The following is a 13,148-nucleotide window of genomic DNA, read 5'->3' as shown; positions in this document are numbered from 1 at the left end:
ATTTGCATTCAGCTAATAGTTTAAATCAGCTTTCTTAAATATATATGCATGCGTGTAAGTAGATGGAAATATAACCTTACAAAGCAACTTTTTTTTGCTGCTTCTTCGCACTATCTAACATGCTTTCTTCATTAAGGATTATTTGCTTTTCTAATTGGATGTCACCATGCAGTGTTCCTTTCATTGATGTAAAGGCAGAAAATACCTAAGAATTTGCAGCTCTGGAAATAGCCTGTTTTCATTCTTTTTGAAAACCATAGCTCAGCTCTACAGTCAACTAATCTTTGACAAAGCAGAAAAAAATATCCAGTGGAAAAAAGATGGTCTCTTCAATAAATGGTGCTGGGAAAATTGGACAGCCACATGCAGAAGAGTGAAACGACTATTTTCGTATACTATACACAAAGATAAACTCAAAATGGATGAATGACCTCAATGTGAGACAGGAATCCATCAAAATCCGGGAGGAGAATATAGACAGTAAGCTCTTTGACATTGACCACAACAACTTTCAAGACAGGTCTCCAAAAGCAAGGGAAACAAAAGTAAAAAGGAACTTTAGAACTTCATTAAGATAAAAAGCTTCTGCACAGCAAAGAAACAGTCAAGAAAACAAAGAGGCAACCCACGGAATGGGAGAAGATATTTGCAAATGACAGTACAGACAAAAAGTTGATATCCAGGATCTATAAAGAACTCCTCAAACTCAACACACACAAAAGAGATAATCATATCAAAAAATGGGCTGAAGATTTGAACAGACACTTCTCCCATGAAGACATACAAATGGCTATCAGACACATGAAAAAATGTTCATCATCACTAGCCCTCAGGGAGATTCAAATTAAAACCACATTGAGATATCACCTTACACCAGTTAGAATGGCCAAAATTAGCAAGACAGGAGACAACATGTGTTGGAGGGAATGTGGAGAAAGGGGAACCCTCTTCCACTGTTGGTGGGAATGCAAGTTGGTGCAGCCTCTTTGGAGAACAGTGTGGAGATTCCTCAAGAAATTAAAAATAGAGCTTCCCTATGACCCTGCAATTGCACTCCTGGGTATTTACCCCAAAGATACAGATGTGGTGAAAAGAAGGGCCATCTGTACCCCAATGTTTATAGCAGCAATGGCCACGGTCGCCAAACTGTGGAAAGAACCAAGATGCCCTTCAACGGACGAATGGATAAGGAAGATATGGTCCATATACACTATGGAGTATTATGCCTCCATCAGAAAGGACGAATACCCAACTTTTTTTGCAACATGGACTGGACTGGAAGAGATTATGCTGAGTGAAATAAGTCAAGCAGAGAGAGTCAATTATCATATGGTTTCACTTATTTGTGGAGCATAACTAATAGCATGGAGGACATGGGGAGTTAGGAGAAGGGAGTTGGGGGAAATTGGAAGGGGAGGTAAACTATGAGAGACTATGGACTCTGAAAAACAATCTGAGGGTTCTGACGTGGTGGGGGGTGGGAGGTTGGAGTACCAGGTGGTGGGTATTATAGAGGGCACAGATTGCATGGAGCACTGGGTGTGGTGCAAAAATAATGAATACTGTTATGCTGAAAATAAATAAAAAATAAATTTAAAAAAAAAGAAAGGCCAAAATTGACAAGGCAAAAAACAACAAATATTGGAGAAGTTGTGGAGAAAGGGGAACCCTCCTAAGCCATTGGTGGGAAGGCAAATTCATACAGCCACTTTTGGAAACAGGGTAGAGGTTCCTCAAAAAAATTAAAAATAGAGCAACCTTATAACACAGCAATGGCACTACTGGGTATTGACCCCAAAGAGACAGATGCAGTGAAAAGAAGGACTATATGCACCCGCAATGTTCATAGCAGCAATATCCACAATAGCCAAACTGTGGAAAGAGCCAAGATGCCCTTCAACAGAAGCATGGATAAAGAACATGTGGTCCATATTTTTGTGTCTTCTTCAATTTCTTTCATGTAAGCTTTCAATTTCTGTAGTTCCTCGAGTACATATCCTTTACCTCTTTGGTTAGGTTTATTCCCAGGTATCTTATGGTTCTTGGTGGTATAGTAAATGGAATTGATTCTCTAATTTCCCTTTCTGTATTTTCATTGTTAGTGTATAAGAAAGCCACTGATTTCTGCACATTGACTTTGTATCCTGCCACATTACTGAATTGCTGTATGAGTTCTAGTAGTTTGGGGTTGGAGTCTTTTGGGTTTTCCATATAAAGGATCATATCACCGGTGAAGAGAGAATGTTTGACTTCTTCATTGCCAATCTAGATACCTTTTATTTCTCTTTGTTGTCTGATTGCTGTTGCTAGGACTTCTAATACTATGTTGAACAAGAGTGGTGACTGGGCATCCTTGTCTTGTTCCTGATCTCAATGGGAAGGCTGTGAGCTTTTTCCCATTGAGGATGATATTTGCTGTGGGTCTTTCATAAATAGATTTTATGAAGTTCAAGAATATTCCTTCTATCCCTATATTTTGAAGCGTTTTAATCAGGAACAGATGCTGGATTTTGTCAAATGCTTTTTCTGCATCAATTGAGAGGACCATGTGGTTCTTCTCTCTTCTCATATTAATTTGTTCTATCACATTGATTGATTTGCGCATGTTGAACCGTCCTTGTAACCCAGGGATGAATCCCACCTGGTCATGGTGGATAATCTTTTTAATGTGATGTTGGATCCTGTTTGCTAGGATCTTGTTGAGAATCTTAGCATCCATATTCATCAGTGGTATTGGTCTGAAATTCTCCTTTTTGCAGGGTCTTTGCCTGGTTTGGGGATCAGGGTAATGCGGGCTTCAGAGAAAGAGTCTGGAAGTTTCCCTTCTGCTTCAATTTTTTGAAACCGCTTCAGGAGAATAGGTGTTATTTCTTCTTTGAAAATTTGGTAGAATTCCCCAGGGAATCCATCAGGTCCTGGGCTCTTGTTTTTTGGGAGGTTTTGTTTGTTTGTTTGTTTGTTTAGAGACTTGACTCATTTTTTTTAATTTTCAGCATAACAGTATTCATTGTTTTTGCATCACACACAGTGCTCCATGCAATCTATGCCATTTATAATACCCACCACCTGGTATCCCGACCTCCCACCCCCCGCCCCTTCAAACCCCTCAGATTGTTTTTCAGAGTCCATAGTCTTTCATGGTCTCTCATGGTCCACCTCCCCTTCCAATTTCCCCCAACTCCCTTCTCCTCTCTAACTCCCCTTTCCAATTTCCCTCAACTCCCTTCTCTCTAACTCCCCTTGTCCTCCATGCTATTTGTTATGCTCCACAAATAAGTGAAACCGTACAATAATTGACTCTCTCTACTTGACTTATTTCACTCAGCATAATCTCTTCCAGTCCCATCCATGTTGCTACAAAAGTTGGTTATTCATCCTTTCTGATGGAGGCATAATACTCCATAGTGTATATGGACCACATCTTCCTTATCCATTTGTCCGTTGAAGGGCAGCTTGGTTCTTTCCACAGTTTGGCGACTGTGGCCATTGCTGCTATAAACATTAGGGTACAGATGGCCCTTCTTTTCACTACATCTGTATCTTTGGGGTAGGTTTTTGATCACTGCTTCAATCTCATTATTAGATATCAGTCTATTCCGGTTTTCATTTCTTCCTGTTCAATTTTGGGAGTATATAGTTTTCCAGGAATGCATCCATTTCATCTAGGTTGCTTAGCTTATTGGCATATAACTGTTGATAATAACTTCTGATGATTCTTTCTATTTCCCTGGTGTTAGTTGTGATCTCTCCCTTTTCATTCATAATGTTATTAATTTGAGCTTTCTCTCTTTTCTTTTGGATTAGTGTGGCCAATGGTTTATTGATTCTTTCAAAAAACCAGCTTCTGGTTTCATTGATTCATTCTACTGTATCTCTGGTTTCTACCTCATTGATCTCTGCTCTAATCTTGATGATTTCCCTTCTTATGTGTGGAGTTGGTTTGATTTGTTTTTGATTCTCCAGTTCTTTAAGGTGTAGAAACAGCTGGTGTATTCTGGATTTTTCAATTTTTTTGAGGGAGGCTTGAATGGCTATGTATTTCCCCCTTAGGACTGCCTTTGCTGTATCCCATAGGTTTTGGACCAAAGTGTCTTCATTCTCATTGGTTTCCATGAATTGTTTCAGTTCTTCTTTGATCTCCTGGTTGATTCAGGCATTCTTAAGCAAGGTGGTCTTTAGCTTCCAGGTGTTTGAGTTCCTTCAGAACTTTTCCTTGTGATTGAGCTCCAATTTCAAAGCATTGTGATCTGAGAATATGCAGGGAATAATCTCAGTCTTTTGGTATTGGTTGAGTCCTGGTTTGTGACCCAGTATATGGTCTATTCTGGAGAAGGTTCCATGTGCACTTGAGAAGAATGAGTATTCTGTTGTTTTAGGGTGGAATGTTCGGTATATATCTATGAGGTCCATCTGGTCCAATGTGTCATTCAATGATCTTGTTTCTTTATTGATTTTCTGCTTGGGTGATCTGTCTATTACTGAGAAAGGTGTGTTAAGATCCCCTACTATTAATGTATTCATATCAATATGACTCTTTATCTTGATTAATAGTTTTCTTATGTAATTGGCTGCTCCCATATTGGGGGCATAGATATTTACATAGATATTTACATTGTTAGATCATCTTGGTGGATAGTCCCTTTAAGAATGATGTAGTGTCCTTCTGTATCTCTGACTACAGTCTTTAGTTTAAAATCTAATTTATCTGATATGAGAATCGCTAGCCCAGCCTTCTTTTGAGGCCCAGTGGCATGAAAGATACTTCTCCATCCCTTCACTTTCAGTCTGGGTGTATCCTTAGGTTCAAAATGGGTCTCTTGCAGACAACATATGGATGAGTCCTGTTGTTTTATCCAATCTGCAACCCTGTGTCATTTTATGGGCACATTCTGGCCATTCACATTGAGAGTGATTATTGATAGATACATTTTTATTGACATCGTGTTACCTTTGAAGTCTTTCTTTCTGTACATTGTCTCTATATTTCTGTTCAATGCTATTCTTAGGATTTTTTCTCTTTTATAGAACCCCCCTTAATATTTCCTGCAGTGTTGGCTTGGTGGTCACATACTCTTTTAAGCCTTGCCAGTCTTGGATACTCCTTATCTCTCCATCCATTTTGAATGTCAGTCTTGCTGGATAAAGTATTCTTGGCTGCATGTTCTTCTCATTTAGTGCCCTGAATATATCTTGTCAGAACTTTCTGGCTTGCCAGGTTTCTGTGGACAGGTCTGTTATTCTGATGGGCTTTCCTCTGTAGGTAAGGAGCTTCTTTGTCCTAGCTGCCTTCAAGAGGGCCTGCCTACAATGATAATTCTTCATTCTTGCTATCAGGTGTCTCGAGGAATTTCGAGAATCTATAATCTTAAGGGGAGACCGTTCTGCCTCTAGTACATGAACGTTGGTTCCATTAGCGATATTGGGAAAGTTTTCATGGAGAACTTGCTCCACTATATCTTCTAGACTTCTTTCTCTCTCCTCCCCTTCAGGGATTCCAATAATTCTGACGTTGGAACCTTTCATGGCATCATTTATTTCCCTGATTCTGTTTTCGTGGCTTCCAAGCTGTTTGTTCCAGGCTTCCTCCTGAACCGTTCTCTCTATCTGTTTGTCCTCCAGATCACTAATTCTATCTTCTGTCTCAGTTACCCTAGATTTTAGAGAATTTAGATTAGACTGGAACTCATTGAGAGCATTGTGAACATCATCCCTGGTGGCTTTCAGTACTGCCCTAATCAATTCCGTTTGGTCATCCATGGCTTTCTCCAACCTAGCTATTGCCTGAATAATTGTTAGCCTGAATTCCCTTTCTGACATATTGTCTATGTCGATAGCCATTAGCTCTGTTGCAGAAGGCCCATCCTCTGAATTTTTCTTCTGTTGGGCATTCCCCCTCCTAGTCATTTTGGTGAGAGATGGCTGAACAGATGTAGCTGGATTTATCGACCATGGTGCAGTCAAGGTGCACCCTGGAACACTTCTGAGCAGTAAGGAGTCCCCACTCAAATCAAAGAAAAAAGAAAGAGAGAAAAAAGAAAAGAAAAAGAAAAAAGGGGGGGGAGATAAAAGAGAAGGCTCAGCCCAAATGGGCCCCAAGGTAAGATTTATAATGTATACAAACAAAAACAGACAAACAAAAAGACTGATCAAAGTAGATGACAAGAGAAAGAAAATATATAATATTATATAGATAGATAGATAGATAGATATATGCAAAAAAAAAAAAAAAAGAACCTCGCCAGAAAGAACCCCAAGTATAAGATTTATATACTACCAGGACAAACACAAATACACAGAAACACTGGCAGAAGTAAAAGATGGGAGAGTGGTTATAAATTCTCAGTGTGGGCGAGGAAGGTTATTTTGATTCTTCCTGGATGTATCCTGATATCTTTGTTAAAGGACTCAACTTTCCTAAGATAAAGGGGGATTAAAAATTGGTTTATCTATGGGGGTAGCATTGATGGGGAAAGGGGATTACCTTGTAGTTTAACTCTATATGAATATTAAAAAATAAAAATTAAAAAAGAATAAACTAAACTAAACTAAACTTTAAAAAAACTTAAAAAATAGAAAAGCAAAAGAAAAACACGGGTATATGTATCAAAAAGTTCAGGTTAAAAAGTTATTATGGAATTTGACATACTGAATATCTCACTGTGATTGTAAATTGGTTTAAAAAAATTATCTATATAAAAAAAATGAACCAGAATAGTGAGAACAAATTAAAAATAAAACTTGTATCTATGAAGTAGTGGTAGTTGTTTTCTTGTCGTCTTTTTTTTTCTTTTTTTTTTTTTTCCTGGTTGGTTTTCTGGGGGAGGGGCCTGCCACATGGGTTTTCAGGCAATGTTCCCTGAGTTAAGTCCTCCCGCCCCCCTCAAGGGGGTGGGCTCTGAGGAAACTGGTTTTTCAGGCTTTCATTCTCGGAGGTTTTTATGTTTGTTTGTTCAGGTTTTGGGGGGGGGGGGTTGTGTTTTTTTTTTTCTCTCGCTTTGACAGTTTTTAATGGTTTTTGGAGGTTTAGAGGAAAGCAAACTGCTCCCTGACCTCCCTCTCAGAGAGAAGCCTCAGTCTATTCCTCTCTAGGTGCTACAAAGCATTTAAGTTCCCCTTTGGCTGCTGGCAGAGCACATTCCTAGTCTCGGTCCCAGGGGATGCAGGAACTCCTGCTTGTACCCAAAACCACAACAGCAGCAGCTGTCTGGGCTGCTCCAGACTGCCAGAGAGGTTCCAAGCAGCAATTGTACACAGAGATTTTCCTGCTGGCCCAGGCTGGGAGTGCCTGGTCTTTCCAGTCCAAGAGTGTGGGGCTGGGCCTGCGTGCACCTCTCTCACGGGAGGGTGTGGGGACTCAGGCTCTGATAGCATGGCATGGCGCATATGTGGGGACTGCAAAAAGTCTGTGCTTCTGCCGGCTGGCTGGCGAGGCTCCCAGCCCCTCACGGGAGCTGGACCCCATGCGCTCTCAGGTGCACTGGCGGCTCAGGGACCAAGACCTGGTTTCTCCACTGCACTCTCTCTGGCTCAGCGTCAGGGGTGGCTGTCCTGGGTCTGGGGACTTAAGCCCCTCTCCCTAACTGCCCCAATTCCCCTGAAAAGGATCCCCCTGATCCTTTTCTCTTTCTGAGTGCTTTCAACCAGACTCCAAGTTAATGCTGGTCCCCAGACACAGGGCACTCTCATACTGGGGTATTACTTTCCAGTGGGTTGCATCTGGTGGCTCCCTCCCTCTTTTCTTTATCTTCTGGTATCAGTCTGACATTCCCACTCTGCTTTACCTGCCCAGTGGCATCTTCTGCCCCCATAGAAATCCAGACATGTATAATTCTCTCAGGCTGATTTCATGGGTGATTGGAGTACTTTGGTGGGTAATCAGCTTACTTTAGGGTACAGGTTGAAACAGCGCCTCCTCCTACTTCCCCGCCATCTTCAACCACTTTTTTTTTTCTTTTAATCTACTTCTGTGTTATTGATTTTGGCTCTCTTTGTAAACCTTGAATTCAAATGCCTGATTATTATCCCCTCTGGGTATGACATAATTCTGTCTGTCTCTTTACAAATACATTCCATGTGAGATGGTGATCCAGTGCTCATTCATGTTTTTCCATTCACTTCATAAAATCAATCACCATTATTTTCACCACCAACTATGCTAGGATTATTATCCCTTGTTGGCTTAGGATATTTTTCTGAAAGTCATCCTACGGTGGGAATCCAACTCAGAGGTACCTGCTAGAGCATTCAGGCTTCCCTAGTCCTCTGCTTCCTTGTATCAAATTATGCTTTTCTTAATACAAATTAGGAATAGAACATTTCCAGGGCTTGTACATTTCCTGACTTATTCTTCAAATTTTATAGCCTTAGTGAGATACATTTAAAAGACTTCTTGGTATTAAACATTTGGATATTAACTGACCAAACGATGTCTATTCTTAAGCTTATTTGAAATTTTCGTGGAGAGATTAATAATTAGAACTCATCTATACTTTTTCTTTTTGTTTTTTATGTGAAAACAGATTAAAATAAGTTTGCAGGAATATCTCATTTTGTGTTCACCAGTTTTATACAACACTGATTTTCTCTGTTCCTTAAGGGTTTGAGCTGAGAGGGGATGTCTTTGAAGATAAAAATCAAATGACTGATGTTCTTACTTGAAATCTTTTGTCAGTTTCTGGAGTTCTTTGTGACTGACAGATAGAGACAGAGAGAGATGAGGAGGAGGACAGTGATGATGATGATGATGGTAGTGATGATGAGGATGGGGGTGGTTATGAGGACCATCATGGTGATGAGGATGGTAGTAGTGATGGTGGTGGTGATAGTGGTGGTGATGATGATGATGATAGAGATGATGGTGATGGTGATGATGATGGTGTTGGTGATGGTGATATCCTACCTAGGATAGTTCAAATAACTAACACACTTATATGGTATGCACTGAATTCTCTCTCTCTCTCTCTCAATGTATTCATATCTATATTCATATATATTAATTCATATTACATAAATATGAATATACACCTTCAATATATTCATGGGCAACCTCTCATCCACGAACACTGGGTCCTGAAATGGTGAAAAGATCAAGTTCTCCTATCCACAAGAGGTAGCTTACATGCTCCGAATGAACACAGAAATTGAATAGCTCAAGTATTTCTACATTGAGAGAGGATTTAACATACTGAATTTTTGAGCTAGGGGACACAGGAAGACTCTACTCCAATGGGATTCAGAAGCAAAACCTCAATTCATAAAACATGAGGAGACAGACAGAATCCAATGAGAACAGAGGCAATCCTTCAACAGCAGAGAAAGTGTCCATTAGGGACTCTGCATTAGATTTATCACAAGAAGTGGGGCAGGTAGAAGACCACAGAGCCCAGAGGACAAGTATGAGTCCCATCAGCACCTTATTTCCCCCCATATTTTTATGGTTCTCAGAAGTGACTGATACCATCAGCCCATCACAAAACAAGGCAGACACCAACACTGGGGAGTAGTGGATGGTATGGGGATGGCATGGATGGTTAAATGCTGTCAAGGGGAAGCAGGTGCCCTGGGTGGACATCCAGGATCCTGGGTGATTTTCATCTGCTCTGACCTCTGTGACCTCTCTACCTTAATTCCTAGCCTCCCACACCCCCAGATTACACAGTGGAGGCTCTCATCTGCATGGGTATGGCTGCTGTGATCCTAGTGATCCTTGGGATTCTCCTCTTTCAGGCTTGGTACAGTGAGAGAAGAGCCCAAGATGCGGCCAGGAGGCAAACACAAGAGAGTACAATGCCATAATCAGAATAGCAGAGCCTGAGAAGTACATCTTGTGTGCCCAGAATGTTCTGAAAGAGAATGTGGGGTGTGTGCCTTATGAACTGTCTGCAGGTCATTGTGAGGAGGAAGAGGAATCATGGTTCCCAGTACAAGGACAATGCATGCCCTCTTCTGCCTTTGAATTATGGACGCCCCTTTCCAACCACTTGTGAGTTGTCTTCACTGGCTCTCATCTTCCCCCAACCAGCTGACACCTGCATGGCAGACTTCAGTCTACATTCCTATACACTGCCATGCTCTGGTTCCAATTTCAGTGAACACATTATCCCATTTTCCTCCCTTGCAATCACCATACACCTTGAGGTACATGAAGGGGTCTCCATCTTTCAGTCCAAATAATGGAGGCTGTTTGAATGAATCACAAATTGGCATCAAAAGATGCAGCCTGAAAGAGATAAATCCAGGAGATGCCCCCACACCCTCTGAGCATCCTTCACTTCCACCAGATGGCCTCTGTGCTGCCTCTGAGAAATCCATGTGCCAAATGCTGGCTCGTGGCCTTGGCCATTATCTCTGGTATAACTCCTCCCTTCATAGGCAACTTCAGGGTCCCACCGTGAGGAGCCCAATGGCGAGGAATGTTCAGAACTGATGTCACAAAACAGTACAAGTCAACCCAGAACCCATTAATGCCACTCTGATAGCCCTAAAGTGCACCCAGGTTTCCTTGCATTTTATGTGGAATGATTACTTCTATTTCTCTTGGCCCAGTTTCTGTGAACTCACAAGACTGAGGGTCCAGGACTCCAGAGGGGATGAAATAGTAAGGGTGTACTCTCAGTCATGGGAGAGCCAGGAGAACACAGGCCCATGAAATTGAGAGATTCTAGATCTTTAAAAACTTGAGCCCAGAAACACTGTGTCACCAACAAATTCCACTTCTGGGCCTAAGTTGTAGTTCTGTAAGATAGACAGTTCTGGGGATCACCATACAACTCCATGCCTAGAGTGAACAATAGGGTCCTGACAAATCTGTAAAGAGGCTTGAACTCGTGTTAAGCTCTCTTATTACCACAATTAAAAGCAGACATGAGGGGCACCTGGGTAGCTCAGTGGGTAAAGCCTCTGCCTTCAGCTCAGGACAAGATCTCAGGTTTTGGGATCAAGCCCCGAATCGGGCTCTCTGCTCAGCAGGGAGCCTGCTTCCCCCTCTCTCTCTGCCTGCCTCTCTGCCTACTTGTGATTTCTCTCTCTGTCAAATAAAGAAATAAAATCCTTAAAAAAGAAGAACAGACATGAAGGAGAATTGTATCCACATAATTGAGGAGACATTATGCAAGTGAGTTCATACAAGTACTCACAAGGGACAAAAGGTGGTGTCAATCAAATGTCCACAAGCTGACGATGGATTAACAAGCAGTAACAGTGTCCAGCTAGTGGTTTGCCCAAGGCATGGAGACAGATTCTAGAAGAGCTAATGCCTGGGAGACAAGAGGCCATGTGGAGGCAGGAATGACTCAGGTTTTGCTGGAGAGAAGGTAGTGCTGTCCCAGAAACAAAACGTGATAGAGAGATAGTGTGTGAAGAAAACAAACACAGACCCAAGTCCAGAGCCAAGTGGTGGTTCCCTCTGTGAGTCAGTTGAGTCTATAAACATGTTTCCCAACCTTCTCTGGGGTCACTAATCCTAGAGAGCCCCAATGGCTCCTCTAGTGAAATAAACTCATGATGATGTCTCCACAAGGTCTTTCCCTGAGCCCTCCTTCCGTGAACCCATCCACACCACAATCAGGATCAGTGGAAGACTGGAGATGTCCTGTTGGAGCCACCATATCAGCCTTCCTCTCTTGTTTCTCCTCCAGGCCCTGACTCCCTGAGGAACTATCTTACTCTCATGGCTCCATACCTACTCAAAACTGCCCCTTCCCTGCACAAAACCCACCCACCTGTCTCTACCTTACTCCAGAGACACCCAGTCTCTACACCTGACCCTCCAGGGGCTGAAAACCAGACTGAGCTACCCTCTCCAGCCCCAGCAAGACCCTCTCCTCCCCAGAAGCAAACTCATCCCAGTTCACCACCTCCCTTCTACACACACACACACACACACACACACACACACACACACACTCGTAACTACATGCATTTCTTCCTGGGATGTGACGGTGGAGACAATATCAACAGAGCAGACTCCTTCCAAACCTCCTAGGCCATGAACAAAAAAAGAACCATCGCTGACTCTTCCTACCAACTGTAAGTGTATTTGTGTTCCTGGGATTCTGTGAGCGGCTCACAAGAAACCACAAACACCACTTAGAATGCCAGTCAGCTCATCAGGCAGCCAACGAAGATGAGGGTGTCATCGCTGCTGGGTACCACACCCTCCTCCCGCAGAACACGGCCTCCCTAGTGGCGACCTCCTCACAACAGCAATCTGTTCACACATTACCTTGCTGGCGATTTTCCTGCTCCTGAAGGTAAAATCCAGAAACACATGTGGAGCAGTAAGAGCCTGTGTGGAAGCGGTTCCCCACTCCCTGAGAATGCAGTTTCAGGAGAGTTCAGCACCTTGGGCAAGGATGACACCACTCAGCACACTTGCACTCACCCCATCTTGTGCTGGACTCTCCATCCCGGAGGGTCCCCATCACCTGTGACTAAGCTTGCGAGATGTGACCTGGCTCTGAGCCTCTCTGTCCTTGGTTTCTCTCCTCCTCTATGGTTTACAAAAACTATGGGCTGATTTCCCTTTCTCAAAGGTTTGTATTGTCTGCTGTCACTGTCACAGCCCCATGCATCCAGGGAAGGAATAAGACTGTCCCCTCACCATTGAGTCCCCAGTGCCTGGCACCATGACCGGATGTGGAAACTGCTCACTAAACAGGGGCTGATTGTCAGCATGGTGGGAGGAAGGACAAAAACTTGCACTGACAGAAGCTCAGGAAAGGGAAGTGTCTCAGCCCAGGTCATACAGCCTCTGTGTGAGACAGGGCGGAAGTGGAACTGAAATTGGGCTGATTCCCAGGCTCTGCCCTACCTCCCTCAACCTTGAGTCCTGGAACCAGTGTTGCTCTCTAGACTTGGGCTTGCTGGGGAGAAAGCAGAGAGAGTGGGGTCTGGGGAGACCAGACTCAGTCTGGTCTCATAGGTCCCAAGACCCACTGCCCTCAGGTCACCCTTCAGGGAGAGCAGACAGTGGCCCTGGGGGGGGTTCTTCCCCTTCCTGTGAAGCCACCCCTCTAGGACTCATGACCAGGAACACAGGGCCTGGGTTGTACCACACCCTGTGCATCTGTCTGTCCAGCACATGCTGAGGACATTATAAGCTGTCTGCACTGCTGGGGATCATGGGAGGCAGCGCCAGGACCCCGACC

General features: G+C 43.0%; 1 protein-coding gene across 12 annotated transcripts in view; it reads right to left on the bottom strand.

Moving 5' to 3' along the window:
- The window catches only part of LOC116579282 (leukocyte immunoglobulin-like receptor subfamily A member 6), a 355,647-nt gene that overhangs the window by 288,924 nt on the left and 53,575 nt on the right, over positions 1–13,148 (bottom strand). The window lies entirely within an intron of this gene.

Source organism: Mustela erminea, chromosome 19 (assembly GCF_009829155.1).
Source record: "Mustela erminea isolate mMusErm1 chromosome 19, mMusErm1.Pri, whole genome shotgun sequence".
NCBI lineage: Eukaryota > Metazoa > Chordata > Mammalia > Carnivora > Mustelidae > Mustela > Mustela erminea.
The sequence above is the reverse complement of the archived record's forward strand: the minus strand, read 5'-3'. Positions and strand labels throughout refer to the sequence as shown.